Source organism: Corvus moneduloides, chromosome 2, assembly GCF_009650955.1.
Source record: "Corvus moneduloides isolate bCorMon1 chromosome 2, bCorMon1.pri, whole genome shotgun sequence".
NCBI lineage: Eukaryota > Metazoa > Chordata > Aves > Passeriformes > Corvidae > Corvus > Corvus moneduloides.
Window position 1 is genome coordinate 64,552,723 of NC_045477.1, and position 19,184 is coordinate 64,571,906.

The 19,184-nt window shown below is 37.0% G+C and overlaps 1 protein-coding gene across 6 annotated transcripts in view; it reads right to left on the reverse strand.

The window, feature by feature from the left end:
• The window catches only part of PCDH9 (protocadherin 9), a 683,529-nt gene that overhangs the window by 208,020 nt on the left and 456,325 nt on the right, over positions 1-19,184 (reverse strand). The window lies entirely within an intron of this gene.

The window sequence follows — 19,184 nt, forward strand, 5'->3', positions numbered from 1 at the left end:
ATATTTATGTTTAATTTCAAGAACATATCTATAAAGAACAAAAAAATGCCACCTATATTATACATATTATCTACAAGATTAAAAAAAACCTGTAACCAATATTTTGACTTAAATTTCTAAGCAAAAAGCCAAAGAAAGTTATCAAATATAACAGATTCATCAAAAGAAAATAAAATAGAAAAATATATAGCTAGCTAGGTATTCACAAAGTGCAAAAAAATCTTTAACTCTCTGAGAAAAAGAGAAAACTTCAGTGGAAACCTGCTGTTACATGAAGAACATGAGGAAGTACAGAAAGAACTTGGTGAATTTGCATCTAATCATATGAATACCAATAAAGTGTTTTATTAGGTGTGTTTACATCATTTGCTCTTCCCCAGTATTTGATCTTCTGCAATTAAATCTCACTAAGGAGAAAACACTGCAAGCACTGTTGGGATTGGTTTTACTGGACTCCTATTAAATTTACTTTACAAGCATAAAAGTAGATCGCCTGTAGTATGAAAGTTCAACGCAACTACTTTTTTAAGGTTAACTTGAATTCTTGCTTGAAGGTTAGGGTTTGGCTGTGTGGAAATATAAAATTCCTGTACAGTTGTTTCACTGGCTTGGGTCCCCCCAGTACCTATCAATGGAACACGTCAGGTGCAGTGTGTCATAGCTCATGTCTGCACTTTGATTGCTTGTGGAGCTCCACAGCAACCAAAATAGAAGCAACCTGTTCTAGCAACAGGAGATTGCTTTCATATTTTACTAAGATTGGGTGTTCCGCTTGAGTTGTATAGTAGTGGATGACTTACTGGTTTAAAAAAAATAAAGTTGTTTACAGAGTAAAAGTTCTGCCTCTCTATAAACTTGGATTTATGAAGTTCAGCAAACTTTGCTGATTCCCAGTAAGGTATCTGACTGACAGTCAATAATCAAAAGATTATACGATTGCATATTAACTTAACAAGCTTTAGGGATTAAATTTAAGTGAAACAGGAAGAGTAAGCATGAATCTAAACCAGAGAAGGGGAAGACAACAAACAAACAAAAAACCAAAATGAAACAAACAAACAAACAAACCCCCCCACCCAAAACAAAACAGAAAGAAAAAAAAAGAGGAACAAAATTACACAACTATAATGTGTTGGCATAATAATTCTTTCCCTTTCCCGAGGGAAACTATGCAAAATCAAGAGGAACAATGAAAACGTTAAGAATTTCCACATGGAATTTTAATAAAATTCCTTAATTAGATTCCAGTTTGATGACTAAACCCTCTTCTCTCCCCAACTGTAAACAGCAAAAACAGGGTGTTGGATGATTTTGAGTTCTATTTCTGACCTTGGCAGGTTTCTACACTGCAAAGCTTTCTTTTATCCTAAAAGAGATATTTGTAAAGGGAATAGTGAACATCTACTGTTTCTTTCATCCTCACTGTTCCTCTTAAGTGTAGTGAAGCCCACAGAGGAGTTTGGTGTGTTTAGAACTGATGCAGTTGAAACAGCCAAAAATTGTTTCAATTCTGTTTACCGAAACTATTTAATGTTTGACTACCTAAAAAATCATTGCCTCCCTGCAGATGGAAGGCTAGAGGGGACAGTCATTCCCCAGGCAGTACTTTCGATGCTATACACACAGGACACTAATTCTGGTCCACTCAGGCCTGCTATGCCTCATAACCGGTTGGGTGCCTCCAAGTAAGAGCTACATGACCATATCTTGAAAGCTGAAGAGGGCTTTGCAATTTTCTGCCTATTGTGTTCTCGGTTCGTATTCTTGATTCAGAATCATTCCTCTTCTGTCTGCATCGTTGAAACCTTGATCCCTTTATCACTCTCTTCAGTGCACAAAATCTGCCCATGGGCTGTTTTTAGACCAAGACTAATAACTAGGCTTTACCGTACTTCTGTCATGAAACTATGGAACTGCTGTCACTGGGCTGTCCCATCTGTGTTCCGTGAAGGTGCACTATGAAGAAATCTTTTTTCACAATTGCTGCATCTTTTTTGTACTAAGGGAAGATTGCCCTGGTTGTCCCCATTTGTTACCTTGTTGAAAGCATTTGTTCTCTACTATACATGGCCAGTTCCTTCCATTCTTCTTCTCTACTTTGCTTTCCAGATTTCCATACATAGTGAGAAAGAGTAACCCAGGAAAATACCCCAGAAGCAGGAATAGGATAGGCTGGTACTTCTCTTACAGCTTTTCTTTATACACTATATAATTACGGCTATAATGTGTCCAGTGGTCAGAACACAGAAGGCACAGGCAGTTTCCCATGGTAGGACAAGACTCCAGCATCCCACATACTTCAAGGGAATCTTTCACTTTTCATCTGCAATGAATTTTGCATTCCTTCCTCAAAGCAATCCTATGTGCAATCTCCTATACTCTTGGGTGATGCTCCATTTAATAGGTTATTATGTAAAATCAAGCAGTTCTTATTTTTGTTCTCCAGGATTATTAATGCCTCAGCTACAAATTCAGGTCCACAGAAGCTATTTACATTAAACCTTAGAACTGGATTTTTAATTGTGAATCACAGCCTGAAAACATAATCTAAATCACAAATGGACAATTAAGTTTACTGACACATGAATCTTTGTTCTGACCATTTCTAACTCCTGATCTTAGACTATTTTTCCTCAGTATAATGACTTCTTGAATACTGTTCTTTTGTAGTGAGAGCTACATAAAGAGTGTAGAAACTAATTTTCTAAATGTTCTGCTTCCTGGGATCAGGTATATGCCTCACCTGTCTCTTAATTCATCAGCAAGGTATCAGCTATGTTAACCAATGGTTAGATACATAAAGGAAATTACGATATACAAGGTAAGAGAGAGAAATGGAGCTGGGGATCACTAATGGGTGTTTACATCAAAACCTGGGAAAACTGGACTGTAAATGGCATAATCACGTACTCTCACATCAAATACAGGAGACAAAATTCCTTCTTCAAAAATCAAGTAACTAAAAACTGAACTCATTGTAGCTGTTCAAAAAGATGTAGTGTCTGATTTTGGTACACATGCTATATGCTTTAAACTTTATTAATAAGAATAACATCTTTATTCAAAACATGAATCATGTGAAACTCTTAAATTGAGAGCTTCATTTTGCTGTTAATGAGCATGTCCAATTCCAGAGAACTTCAATACTGTAAATGAGGACAAAATGTGTCCCTTAAATAATTAATTGCAAGTCACATTCATAATAAATACTGTAATTTGAAGTTTGCTCTACAGCTATTCCTTGTCAATCAATATCACACTTGCTCGGAAGAAAGAGATATTATGTTATTATTGATAACAATACCTTGATACTGCTATTCTTTACATTGAATAATCACATTTTAACAAAATCCCCTAACAGGCAATAGCTTCAATTGGTTTTAGCAGGTGTTTTTATTCAAACTCTGAAAATACAGGGCAAAAATCTCTCATGCTGATTCATAGATACTGCAATCAGGACAATTTATTCTGGGTTTAATGCAAACTTTTGACTGAAGCACAAATCTTCCACAGGATTTCAGCGTGCAAATCTATGGTTTTAAATTGGTCAAAAATCATTTTAGGCTATGGCTCCTCTTAACATTAGGAGAGTGCTTACCTCTCTCATTTTACTTTGTACGTGGCAGGCCTCCAAAACTCCGACTGCTAAATCTGAATTAAGTAGCCTTAATATGTAGGATATTTAACATTTTCAGATGCTACGCATTAAATCTGTAACCTAAAACTTCTAGTTAAGGAATGAACCCAACACTTGAGCTTTACATGCATTTCTTTAATTTCTCTTGCCAAGTGTATGTTTCAGTGCAGACTATATAAAAGTTCACATCACCTGAATCTGTTTCTGCAAGATTAGTGAAGTAACATCTTAATCTGAAACTGATCTTTTTCTTTCACTGCATTTTAGTCTCTGAACTCTAAGGCTTGTATTAAATATGAAATAGGTATAATGAGTTTTAATTTTTAAAGACATTAAATACCCTGAACAAGATGGTTAAGAATTGTAGAGCAATTTTGTCACTAAAAAGAGCTTAGCAAATCCAGTAAAGTACCACATTAGTTTTCTACATGCATGATTATATATATTTGCTATGTTATCAGTTTCTGAAAATGTGTTCATTCCTTGAAGCTGGATTTCTTCTGGACAATGTTAGATGAAATATGAGTGAATTAAGTAATTTTTTTTTAAATTCAATTATTCAAATTTCTCACAATGAATTTACATTAATTTCTACAGCATTAGTTGGCAAACAAAATTACATGAACTAAACCTCTCAGTAACAACTATCAATAATAATGTATTTATTTAAGCAGAGAAGGTATCAAGATATGTGTAGTTGCACCTCATCTGCGAATACTGACAATTTGTGGTAATCTGGGTCACAGCGCTTTACCTCCTTTACCCATAACCCTCCTCAGGCCTGATGTTTTCCCTTTTGACATTAGTAAGCGTCTGACAGACCTTAAACTACAATATCAGTGCTTTACAATAGCTCATACTTCAGTTGGCATATCAGTGTCATTTTGTCTCTGTTGGTATCTCTCTTTTTGTCAAATGGTGTTATCATTGGAGAAAAAAAATAGTGAGACACACTGCGTGGTGTACATATATGCACCTATGAAAGGCTTCACAAAGTAAAAGGTAATCTCAGAAACTGTACCTAAAATTGTGTGTATAATCTAGTCTAAAGTACCTGTATTTGTACAAGTGGACCAAAGACAAAATAACAGATAGGAAGAACTTTCTATTCTGCTTTAGATTTAAAATGATGGAGAAGGGGAGAGACAAAATTTAAGTGGACTGATGAAATCTTCTGTCCCATGGATCATTTAAAGAGATCAAACACACCCCAGGACACTATAAAGGGGACCAAAACTACATTTTTAGTAGGGTCCAAAGTAAGGATGGTAAATATTGGGGGAAAAAAAAAAAATCCCAGTATACAGAAACAGCAGGATAAATAAGACCTTGTAATCTGTGGGCTGCACAGCTGTTAGCGGCACTTCAAAGGAAACTGAAAGGTCACATTGTTGACAACTCTCCTACAAATAATCAATCTTTGATTATAGTAGTGTGGTGGGTTGACCTTGGCTGGTCACCAGGTTCCCACCAAACCACTCTATCACTCCCCCTCCTCAACAGAACAGAGAGAAAAGGTACAATGGAAAGCTCATGGGTCAAGATAAGGACAGAAAGATTACTTACCAATTACCATCACAGGCAAAGCAGACTCAACTTTTGGAAATTAATGTGATTTACTGTCATTTAAACATTGTAGGGTAATTACAAGCAAGAACAAATCTAAAACCACCTCCCCTCCTCCTCTGTCTTCCTCTCAGGCTCAGCTTCACTCCCTATTTTCCCTACCTCCTCCCCTTCCAGCAGTGCAGGGGGATGGGAAATGGGGGCTGTGGTCAGTTCGTCACCCATTCCCTCTGTTTCTCCTTCCTACTCAGGAGGACAACTCCTTACACTCTTTTCCTGCTCCAGTGTGGGATCCCTCCAATGGGAGACAGTCCTTCATGAACTTCTCTAGCAGGGTCCTTCCCCTGGGTCGCAGATCTTCAAAAAATGCTCCATCATGAGTCCTTACCATGGCACACAATCCTTCAGGAATTAACTGAAGGGTCCCCCACAGGATCACAGGTCCTGCCTGGAACTTGCTCCAGCAAGGGCTTTTCACAGGCTGCAGCTTCCTTCAGAGCACATCCACTTACTCTGGCACAGGGTCCTCCATGGACTGCAGCACGGATACCTGCTCCACCAAGGACCTCCACACGCTGCAGGGGAATCTCTGCTCTTGTGCTTTAGGTCGCTCCTCTCCCTCCTCATTCACTGATCTGTGGTTCTCTCATATATTATCACTTTTCTCTCCAGGTTCTGCTGCACAGAATTTTTTACCCTATCTTAAATATTTTCAAAGAGATGCTCCTAATGTCACTGACTGGCTCAGATAGCAGCAGATCTCTCTTGGAGCCAGGTGAAACTGGCTTTGCCTGACGTGGGGTCAGCCTCTGGCATCTTCTCACAGAAGTGATCCGTGTAGTCCTCCCACTGGCAAACCCTTCCACATAAACCCAATGCAAGTAGCTGCAAGGGTATCACATGATAATAAATAATATAGGAAATGGTGAAGAAGGAACTGTTATTCCTGTATTAAACTAAAGATCACCCTGTGAGTAAAATGTTAGGGTCTTCCCACAGCACAATTTACTGTCCCACAGTACAATTCATTGTACATTATACATTAGAAGATGAACTTATGCTATTTCTCACTATTTACTCTCAAATAGGATTACAGCATAGACCACACTACCTGCTATTCTCTCTAAGCAGTACCTTAAGGCAAATTGGGAAAGCAAAATATTCTTGATGCTGAAAACTGTCTTAATACCTGTTTTCCATGTAGCTGCTGTCATCCTAACAACGTATTTCCAACGGTGAGAACACAGATAGCTTCCTGCAGTTTCTAATCTCAGGGCCATTTTGCAGAGCAGCCAGGAGGATGTGCTAGTGTTGTAAGAAATCTGGTAACTAGTGCCTAGAGATATAACACTTCATGTCTGCTCACTTTTCAAACTCTGTAGTCTTAAAACAGGGATCCTAGCTTGGCTCCTAAATCTTTCCTTCCCTAGATAGCAACACATTACTCTCACACCAGATACCTTAACTTGCTGGCTGCCCCCAGAACCCCTGAGATCCCTTTTAATTATACACAAAACTAACACACAAGGTCCATAAAACACTTCCAAGTCAGTCAAGACTGCTAACTACCTGGATTTGAAGCGAACATGCTTATGTTTTGATTAAGTTCACACTTCTATTTACACCGCAAGTGAAGACAAAATATGCCAAAGATCAAGAGGGACTGGTTGTACCCTGGACTTCAAAGTTAGTGCCCCAGATTTGCTTCATTTAAAAGACAACATAGGGTTATTTTGGGCAAAAGTTTCGAAAGTATGTAAAGAAAGCATGCTACTTCAGTAGGATTTTTCCCACAATATATTTTTTAAAATCTTCTTTTTGCTAGATGTAATTTCCCTGTGGCATTGTGCCACCTCCACACAGCCATCCATAACTCTTCTCCTGCTTGAAACAATCTTCAACATGCCACTCTTGTTAATGACTGAGATACCCCCTGATGGTGCTTAACATTTAATAGTGCTAGAGCTCCACGTTTGCCCAAACAACCTTTTCCATTTACCTTACCTCAAAGGTGTTCTAATTTTTCTTCAGAGACAGAAATCCTTTAAGCCCATTGTATCCTCAGGCTACAAATTTACTGAGATTTAGGTTTCCAATAAGACCTCCGAGATGAATGCCACCTTCTCATTTATGAATCAATTTTTGCCCATCGGCTTTTCAGTGTTATTACTTTTTATTTTATTTTACACTCAAAAGAGAGAACCTTAGGAATACATACATACATACACACACATGTTGGGGTGAGGGGGCAAGGAGGAAAAACTTAACTCAGAACCAAATAAAATATAGGACATTGTCCTCAATGTATTATGAATACAGAAATTTCAAATAACATGGAGCCACAGATAAAGTAACTTTTTCATCTTCAGGACTCTTGTTTTGATCATCAGCACTCACCACAAAGGCAAGCATGCTATTTCTTAGTATCATGAGCTATGTTTTTATATAACAGTTTTCAGTGGTTAAAGAAACACTTTTCTTTTCATGCACCACAATTCAACTGATGCTATCGTCCTCCTTCAGTGGTTAGCATGTGTTGGGTCTCAATGAAGACAACACTGTATCTTGGAAAATTCTGTAAAGGAGTAGCACAGGAAAAAGCTTTATTTGCCTGAACTAACTAAAAATCCAGTGCCGTTCACTTGGAGCTAAATTTCAAACAGGTGAACAAACTGAATGGTTTAAACAACTTAGTTACAAGAATCATGATTTTCAAATCACTGACTTGTAAATTCTGATTTATTTTAATGGTGTTTTGACTGAAATGAATGTTGATCATCATGTAAAGCCCAACACACTAAGCAATTCTAACTGGGGAATTATATGGTTATAGTCATGTATCAAGTCTAGATATACTATAATCCCATTTTAACTGCTTGCTGGGAGCCAGATACTATTTTTGCTCTATGGTTTAGAATTCATCCCATTTGAGGAATACAATGAAAATCAAAAGCTGGAATCAATCACCTATCAGAAGTTAGCCTGCCATGGCAGTACTCTCTTCGGCTTCAAAAACATTCCCTGCAAAATAAAAATTGCCACACTAACCAGGCAATATGTTTGGTACTAGCTAATTAGAATTTTATCTGCATTTTTGACAGCTTTAATATTACCTTTAGTTACATCACTATATCATAAGCAATTATTTAAAAACAAGAACAGGTTCATTTGATGGGAAAGGAGGTATCTTCAGAGTTCATAATTTATCTAGAAAGCTCAAAAAACTGAGCAGAATCTTTCTGTAAGTGGGACCCCTGAAGATTTTTTTGAAGAGACAGAAAACATCTCTCAATATGGCCAAACTATGATAGTAATGGAAACAATTGGAGTTCAGTATCATCTACATGAATGCTTAAAGGCTACTTCTGATCAATGTGTGACCCAAGCCCAAGAGACTCTGCATAACCATTGAGACACTGACCCATGGGACGTACTATAACGAGTCAAGGCTCTCTTTTAACTCCTTAGAACCTGACATGCTGACCAAGCTGTTCCATTTATTCACTACTGGGGCTTTTTTCACCCCTGTATTCCACGTCTGGATTTCCCATTGCACAGACAGGTGGAAGTATGTAAGCAATTGTGGACTTACACACCTAAATATGCCTTGTAGTCAGATTAGGAAAAAAAGCTGAAAAATAATCAAAGAAAACCAAAATAAGGCAAACCAAAAAACCTCAAGAGTGTTGTTGCTTGCACTTGGAGAACAGGTCTTGCATACCAAACACCAGGAAAAGCCATTTTCAGAGGTTATCTGAACTCATGTTAAATAGTTGACTACTCAGCCAAGTGAAAAATAGATCCAAAAGATGAAATAATAAAGCATCACAGACAAAAGATCCACACACTATTTAGCAGAGAATGAGGCTTTCTATAATGGAAACATAAGCAGAGACTCTTACAGTACTTTGAAAAAATGATTGCAAGCAAAGCTTCATGAAACATCAACGCATTCTGTGACAGCTGTTTACAGGTTTTTCTTTTGAGCTGTTCACAGTTGTATGTCAGAGCAGTAATTTTAGGAAAAAAAATAGAGATCTGAATGCTTTTCCAGACACAGGCATGCAATAAAAACACACTCACCTGAAAGAAAAATAATAATGGTATTTTTGGGTTAAAAAAAAGGTGTTCACACTGCAAATTGAAAGACTAACCCCTGAGTTTTCTAAAATGCATTTTTCAGGTTTAGTTATACATTATTCAATACTCAGAATTCATTTTCATAGCTTCTGGATAAGCCATTCAGAATGGCAATGTATTATAGTTGAGAAGGGAAGGAGGGGAATAGAACACAATACAAAGCACCCACAATGTCTCCTGCTCCACTTCAATAAAAAAAAACCAAAAAACCTCTAAGTATGAAAATCCAGCATTTTTTGTTATAATAAAGCAAGAAAATGAAATTCTTACACTACTGTGTTTAAGACAAAGCTAGATTCAATTTGAAAAGTGACACTGCTTCAGATTTGGCTTCCTAATTTTGGCTTATGACAGTAATGAAGGACTTTTTTTTTATTTATAGCTTCTATTTTGTAAGAACTAAAAGGAAAAATATGCTTTAAAGAATTAATATGAATATTTCAAAGCATTTTTATTATACTATATCACTGTGTAAAACAGTCTTCAAAAACTCTAGGAAGCAGTGTAAATGAGGTGAGTGATAACACAGCACGGGCCATTTCGTACCTGTAAGAGCTTCTGTTGCACAAAGTGGATTGGCAAATTTTTTGCTTTTTCTTCCAAGGCTCCCTTTTACTTATACAGACAGCAAAACCTTATATTATGGCAGCGTTTTATTTGAATGGTATGTTTACAGCCCTTGTAAGGAGCTGAAATAGCAGAGTGACTTAGATTCACTATGGCTCCCTCATGGAAGAAAACAGGAAAACAATGTATGTGTAATAGATTCTAGTTTCTTGCTTCTACCTCTCCCTGCTGACCATAATATATATGAGACACAGCTTATTATCTTTGGCTTTATGACTACAATAATATTCTCTTGCCAGCAAGGAAGCTTGCCTTCCTAGGTGGGAAACGCTGTTCTGTACAGCTATTTTAGGAGAAAGCTTGCTGTTCTGCACAGGAAGATTTTGTTCAGAAGTAAAGGCTTGAACCAAACTTCAGGCAGAAGCAGGGGGAGAACAGCACTTCCTTCAGCAATGCCTGTTCTGAGATCTTATATTTACGAAAGTTGCCTCAGTGACATGACAGAATCCTCTGAAATGCAAATATATATACATTCAAAACATCATTAGTTTCTCAAAGCTTCATTATGTATAACCAAAAAGAGTTATGACATCTTCTGCCAAAAATCCTCACATATATCTGTGTAGTAATGTCACAGAGTTAGTTTCTGACAAGTTTCTTATACAGGTAAGCATGGCCTAAATACACTACAGAAGGTAGACTAGAGAAGATTCAGGAAGATAAAACAGAAGTTGAAATGCTGGCAATCTAAAAAGTGAAAAAGTATAGGATTGATTAAAAACTTGCCATAATGTTTTAACTGGGGTCTTCACCAGTAAAAATGAGTATCTACCGAATAAAATTTTTCTCTAAAGTCTGAGGCTATTTTCCTAGGCAACTGGTTCAAACTGCCATTTGTGGTGTGTTGGCCTTGCCTGGCTACTAGATGCCCCACCAGGCCCTCTGTCATTGCTTCTTTTCTGCAGGACAGGAGAGAAAGTAAGATAAAAACACTTGTGAGTTGAGATTGAGATGAGAAGATTGATTAACAATTACTGCCATGGGCAAAATGGGTGTGACTCTGGGAAAATTTAATTCATTGTCGATTAAAATAGAGTTGGGTGGCGAGAAACAAAGAAAAAGGAAAGAAAAGCAACACCTTCCACTGACTCCCTCCTTTTTTGAGGCTCAACTTCACTCCCTAATTCCTGACTTGTGAATACACTTGCTCTGGTAACTCCTTCTTCAGAGCTGCAGAAGAATCTCTGCTCCAGGTCCAGGAGCATCCTGGGAGTTTGCAGGGATATTTCTCCTAGCCTTCCTCACTTCTTACTGCCAGGCAACACTTTTTACCCTTTCTTAAGCATATTTTCTGCAAGATGCCACCCCCTTGGCTGCAGGGCTCAGCTGTGACCTGAGAACTGTGGGCTGGAGACAGCTGGAACTGGCTATGCCCAATACAGGGTGCCCCAGCCGCTCCTCACAGAGGCCACCCTGCAGACCCCACTGCCAGTGCCAGGGCACCCACACCCAATTCTTACCTATATAATCCTGGAAACCCACATCCTATATATATACACATATATATAAAACAAAGAAAAGAAAGGACGTGGGCAATAAAAAATATTAGGTGAATAAGGTTGAAAATTACGAGTGTTTAGGAAAATAAAAGTGCACACTCTTGTTTCCTTGCATAGAGCCAGTCTGCATAAAGTGACAAAGACTTTCTTTATAGTTGTAGAGAATTTTTTCATATATTGTTCTAATTTACAGTCAAGACTAAATGTGAAAAATGAAATATTTATCCTTTTTAAATCAAGTTGAAACACTTGAGCTAGAAAGGTTAAAGCAAGTTCATGGAACAATCACACAAACAATTTAAGGCCATGATTTATTTAGAAGGTTCAGGGTGATAATGAGTAAAACCGCTAATCAGTGCCCACAGATATTAGATAATAAATTCAATAGGTTGAAATGGGTATTTGTAGAGTGGTGTTAGTCTAATGATTGAATTAATCTTAAGGCACAGAAAGTCTTGTATGCCAAATTTGTTTACGACATAACTTGCTAATGAAGATAAAACTGGTGATTCTTCTTTACCCTTATAAATTAAGTGTTACTTGGGAAAAGTTGAAAGGCCATCAAGTGGCAAAGTTTTGTAAGAGGCACATGAAAAGACTGAGCAAACAAGAGATGGCAAGAGATAAGGTACTTGTTCTGTATTACACTTTGAATGGCTGTATAAAAATTACTGGATTTGCACAGTTTATCAAAGAACCTATGATGTAAAACAGATCTGCAAAGAACCACGGGCTTCATAATTAGCTGATCATTCTAGTTCTTTCTAAACCCACTTTTGTTGGCTAAGGAGGAACACCTGTGTATGTCTGTGCACACAGGCTGGAAGTTCAGGTCTCTATGCTAATAGGTTTTTTTTTTTTTTCTGATCATCAAACAAATGTGCTTACAATGATAATTAAGGACAACTGTTGTCCAATTTCTTGCCTGAAAAGAACCTTGGATAAACAAATGGACAAACAAACAAAACTCTAACAATGAAAATCATTACTTTCTTCTCCTTTAAAAATATTCAGTATCTATTATGGGGTACAACCAACTGTTACAGTAAAAAGTGCTATTTTCAAGTTGCTTGCAGTTTGGCATTTTGATACGCAGATGAACGGCTCAGTTTGACAAACGTTTCACAAGGCAGATTATCAGCAAAGCTGATCCTCAACTACAGCAAGAAGTTTATTTCCAATTATTTATCGGGGGGGAGGGTTATGTTTTGGTTTGTGGGGTTTTTTTTTGGTTTTATTTTTTTTTCTAACTGATCATCTCTCAGTTATTTTAAACTGACACTTTACTGAAGTATTATCTAGAGAGATACACTTGGCCACACTGATCATCCCTTTTTGACTGTGACTAGCTAATTCAAATGATCAAAGCTGTCAAATACGCTTCATCAAAATAAAACCAGTGCTAATGGTGTAGGCACTATACCCAAGTTTAAAGCCACTTATGTGTTCCAGTGAAAAATAGATTTGAATTTTTTCATCTAGCAAAATAATTTAAACAATTTAATAAATTATTGGTGAAAGGCTTAGAACGTAAGTCCTATGAGAAGCAGCTGAGGGAGCTGGGCCTGTTTAACCTGGAGAGGAGGAGGCTCAGGAGAGACCTTATTACTCTCTACAACTGGAGATTTTAGTCAGGTGGGGGTTGGTCTCTTCTTCTAGGCAACCAGTGGCAGGAGAAGACAGCACAGTCTTAAGCTGCACCAGGGGAGGTTTAGGCTGGACATTAGGATGAAGTTCTTCACAGAAGGAGTGATTGGGCACTGGAATGGGCTGCCCAGGGAGGTGGTGGAGTCACCATCCCTGGAGGTGTTTAAGAGAAGATTGGACATGACACTCAGTGCCATGGTCTAGTTGACATGGTGGTGTTCAGTCATAGGTTGGAGTTGATAACCTCAAAGGTCGTTTCCAACCTGATTGATCTTGTGATTCTGTGAAATGATCTATTTATTTAATCTGGCTAAGATGCAAGATTTGCCAAATTTACTTGAAAAAAAAACCCACAACAAAACACTATTTTGTCATCTTGTTACTTGGACTAAATATACTATTCTATGCCTCATGTGTTAAAGAGATTTGTTTGCATATCACATAGTTTAATTTCAGATGCACTGAACAGAATGTATAGGAATTATACACATTTGAGGAAGTAATACCACATATGATCTAAAAAAGAAAATAAAAAACCACCAAACCCTGTTGTTAGCAGAAAGGTGCAATATGCAAATATTTCCTCAATGCATTTCAGATGTCAGGGTGAAGTGCTCTTAAGCATTACATCTAGCTCCACAACAGTTTAACGCCGTTGTCTGGTCTAGACAGGCTACTCCAACTTCATAGCTTCGGCACAGCTATACAGATTTTAATAGGCAACCAGGATAGAAAAGTAGAAGACTGCTGTCATTCTACTGCCAGATTTGTGAGATGCCATATATCTTGTGGCAGAATACAACACTGAGTAGGCTGGCATCTTGTAATAGGCAAACATTTGACAAGACCAAAAAGGAAGGAGGCTGAATTAAGCAATATGGAACTCATCTTTTCCCCCAGTTAAGCATTCTCTTTCTCAAGTTTTCCAGATTGTTCTGAACTTCACAGTCTTCTGAGGACAGGCATTCTTTCCTTCAAGTTTCTTCAGGTGACATAATGATTCATGGACATTTTTGAGCCATAAATAAAAGAGCTTTCTAAATTTTGAGCAGCACAGAGCTGTTCTAAAATGTTTCAAACTACTTGAAAGCATTACCTATACCAATGTCAGTTCCACAGCACTCTATTTTTTCATCCACAATGCCTATGCTGTCGTGCATAATCTATCCAGCTGGCAGTTTACCTGACACCTACTGAGCCATTCCTTTCTCTGCTGCTCCAATAACACTCATCTAATTTCTCTCCTTTTCTTTCCCTACTCTTGTGAAACAGAGTAGGCAATATCAGCAGTCACTTCTGGACATGACCCACCAAGAAATTCATTCTATCTTGTCACCAACGTAAACATACGGAATTCTAAACAAAGGATATGAGATATGGACAGATATCAACATACAGCACTACCAGGGTTTATTCTTTCAAAGTTAATAAATAAACAAATAAATACATGCAGCAGTTGAACTAAAATAGACAGAAGAGTAGAATGTGGGAACCCAGAGTGCAGAGAATATTTCTCTGCCTGTTTTGAAGGGTTCTACCCCCCTGGACAATACTATTTTTGACCTTCGTTCATGGAGAAAATTGCCTATCCTCTGGGAAGAATTAGAATCTACACTGGTGTGAATTAGGTGATAGAATACTATGTAAGATTGTCACAGGGTGAAAAATTTAGAGGTTTTGGGTTTATTAATCTAGTAAATAGATAAAAACAAAAAACATCAAAATGGAGGATTGTTGTTGTTCTCCAGACCAGAAGGTCTCTTCATCTATTCCATATTCTGCAGTAGAAGTAGTTTGGGATGATTGGATAAAGAATTCCGCAGTTCCTCTCTATGTGACTAGATGATTTATTATACACTGGTGGAAAAGTAAAAATAATGTACACTTTTAGTGACCATTGGTTAATTTACCTTTGAAAAGGCTTTGTAATCTTGATAATTTGGCATTCTCCTGCATTCTCTGCTCTGTGCTATGTCTGGGTCACGTTAATGGCTCTATTTCTCTGATAAGACTTAATAAACAACTATCTGAAAGCAGAGAAGGCTGAAGGTCCCTTTCATCTCTCGGACTCCTGGCAAAGACTCTAAAAGTCTCCCCCATCAGGGGAGGCACAATTAAGGCATGGACAGTGTCAGTAGAATATACTTTTTGTCAAACAAGCAAGCAAGCAAAAAGTAATAGACACTTTAAAAAGGTCACGTAAAATGCTTCTCCAAAAATGAAAGACTGTGGACCATGAGTCTCTTTTGTACTAAGATGTCTTCCAAAGGATTCAATTGCTAATTCTTAAATGGTTCTTTAAATTCCATTGTGCTCTTTCAAAGATTTTTTTTATTTATTCATGCATGTTCTTGTGGATCAACCTTCATCCCAAAAGACAATAAAGTATGCAAAGCAACTTACTGTTTGGATTCTAGAACTCTTCACTATTTTTTGCTTAACCAGACTTCATTCAAAGTGTAATTTTTTTCATAATGTTGCCATTGTTTGCAAAATAACATGGAAAAACTCCCAAGAGTCTCTAAATTTGTCTCCCTTCAGCCCATTCCTCTCTTTTGGCATGACATCTTCTGCCATTTACACAGAGTAGCTCAAAAATGCTGCCTGACTTTCAGGACGCTTTTTTTTTTTTTTTAAACAGCAAAATATTTTGTTTTATTGGGAGGCATGACTCATATTATAGACTAGGGACTGAAGTGTGCATAGTGTATAATTGAGGTTAAAAAATCACAGGATCATAGAACCATATAATAGAATATTCTGAATTGGAAGGGACCCACAAGGACCATTCAAGTCCAGCTCCAAGTCTAGCTCACCACAACCCCAAGAGTCACACCATGTGCCTGAGAGCATTGTCCAAATGTTTTTTGAACTCAGACAGGCTTGGCGCTGTGACCACTTTCCTGGGGAGCCTGTTCCAGCTTTATGCTATTCCTTTGAGTCCTGTCATTGCTCACAAGAGTGACAAGAGTGGTACCTGCCCCTCCACTTCTGCTCATGAAGTTGCAGCTACAATGAGGTCTCCCCTCAGACTCCTCTTCTCCAGGCTGAGCAGACCAAGTGACTTCAGCCACTCTTCATATGACAAATTTCCCTCTAGACACTTCCCCATCTTCAGGTGCCTAAAGGGACTATTTTAGTTAGGTTACTCAAAGATGAACTGGGCAGGCATCCTATGGCTAACACAGTAGTCCAGATATGCAGAAATAGACCATGTGAGTGTATCTAGAACTTCTTGAGAATGTGGCCATGAGAGTCTGTAAGACTGCAGAGGGTATTAACAGAACGTAACCACTGAGGTATCACCTTATTTTTAACGATGTCCATCTTTAAAATCAGTCATGCTGGCTCTTTAAATGCTGAAGGGAAGTTGGGTAGACAAAGGTCAGTATCATTAACATCTAGATTATCTGAATATCTCTGAACCCTAGCGGAACGTGTTTTATCTGTGCATGTCTGTATGCATAGATATGCATATATTTATCTATTACAGCTGTCACAGTGACCTATATTCATCTATAACATATGTTAGATATTTTCAGTCTTCTGCAAAATGTATAATTAATATGTCTCCAAACAGTGTAGTTACTCATGCAAGAGGGATTCATATTACTAAGTGCCTATTTACAACTGGAAATATATGATCTCCATTCATAATGAAGTAATAATGAAGGAAAAATATGTGTCGCATATGAAAAATAAAAAAATATTAAGACCTGGAGTAATGGCAGAGAGCAACTACCTTATACAATTCCTTTCATTTCTCATGAGAAGAAATATATGAATTGTGAAACTGTAATTCAAACAACTAATCCATTGTGGTGTGGGTGATTATTTTTAAGTCATTTAGTTTCTCTTCTGAATGATCTAAGGAATCTGCACTTAAATCAGCTGAAAAAGGCAGCAGTGCTGGGAAATTTTTGATTACACTTTTAATTTCACAAACTAACCTACAAATGACTTTAAAATTGCTGGTAACATTACAGTACTACTAACCACCTACATGTTTTTACTGAAAGAGTGTAGCTACAATCCATTAGTTAATGACTATGCTGTGCTTGCCAGATCACATTCACACTCACAACAACTGTAAGTGCCAGGGTTTCAAGGGCCTTGAAATAACACTACCAATTAAAACCAGCTTCTTTTGTTACATTTTTGCAAAACACATAAATTTAAACGAAGAAGAAAACCGCAAAACACTCAAATTGTATTTACTTCTCTATTGAAAATAAAATCCGTTTTTTTATGCCTTTGCTGTGTTACAGTGTGTCTTCATCAATATTGAAATATGTGCTTGCATATTTTAAGTACATTTTACATTGCAACAATTTAACATGTTTTGACTAATAAATTGCTTTCCCTTAAATTCAGTAATTGACCATTGCTCTGTAACAAAAAATATTTTTTAATATTCAGTAAAAGCTTAAGATCAAAACTGGTCAATTATTGCATCACACTCTCTTGTCAGTCATATATATTTTACATAAGAAAAAAGAAGGACGTGTAAAGTGATAAACATCACACCATAAGGCTCTTGGATTTTAGAATTTTCAACTATTATAAAGTTGAGAAGGTTTTTATTTTTTCCCAGTTATTTTAGATGAATCAATCATTTATAATGATACTTTTACTTGATATGAGTGTGTCTTCAATAGTTATCTCCATGACACTATTTAACAAATGCAGCTGTGGAATAGAACAGTACAGTAAAGATAAACTAAAAGAAAGAAGTTATTCTATCTTTCTCAATGAACTTAAACACTTTCTTTAGGTCTTGAAGACAACACAGATCTAATCTGAAAGAGTAGTAGAGCATATCACCAAGTGAGCAAAAAGAATCTTTCTCCTAAATGGTAGGCACATAAAATTTCATTTCAAGTTTTGTATTGAAAATGACATTTTTGTGTGGTTTTCAGAGTGAAGAACTTTAAAATCACCATAAATATGCTGGGAATATTTGAGCATGAAGTACTTAGATGACAGTTCAGTAATGCACATTTGTTTAAAATAATAGGTGAGTTGTTCCATGTAGAAAGAAATATATGTTACTAAATATTATGTCTACATAAACTTGCAGGAGTGTACTTCTGACATGAATCTTCTAGTCACCTCCATTTGACATATTTGTGAAAACCTTTTGGAGCATAAGGATGGGATTCCTTTGGAATGGAATGAAACTAGAATTATTCTTCAGTAACTAATGGACATTCACTCCACGGACCACAAAAGTCCAGAGCAACTGCCACGGAAATGTACACAGCAAACTCTGTGTTCTCAGCACCAGTTGCTTTACATCCAGATCTGTTCCTACTGTGATGTCTAAGACTTCATCATGGAGCTATAAACACTGATAAAGGTATAAAAATGATATATGGGTATACACAAGAAAATATTTTTCTACTTTTTCTTTCTCACAAAGGTGTCCGATGTTACTAAATAACTTCTTTATGTGGTTTTTTTTTGTTGTTGTTGTTGATGTTTGTTTGTTTGTTTGTTTGTTCCATTGGGGGTTTTTTGCTTGTTTGTTTTTTGGGAGTTTTTTTGTGTTGATGTAGCATGGGGTTTATATTGAAAAGCTTTTTGCCAAAGCTGCAAAATATTCAAAGCATCCCGAAGAGTTAAAGATTGGTTTATGTCTTTAGCTATTTGTTTGTTTCAAGATGGGAAAAAACTCCAAAGTTTTTGAATGTTTTGTAAAAGATTTTGTATATTTTTTTCTTTCCTTGCCACAGTTAAATATGTCCTAAGTTTGGTTGTTTATGATGCCACCACATCTAGACAGATTCTCTGTAGAAGACATGTCTTCACCTTGCAAGCCCAGAGCAAAGACATTTACCATGTGATGCACACTGAAAAAAGGTAAGTATTCTATTATTATTTCCTTCTCCTGACTTATCTTAAAATGTGTTTACATGGATTAGCATGAAGGGGATATAGCATTGCACTAAGAAATGATTCAACTCTTACTCCTATTTCTAGAAGGTTTAATTATATGAGTTTTAGACTGCAAATATAATCCATTATTTGTTCCCCATCTACTTAATTCCTCTTTCCTCCCCCTTCTC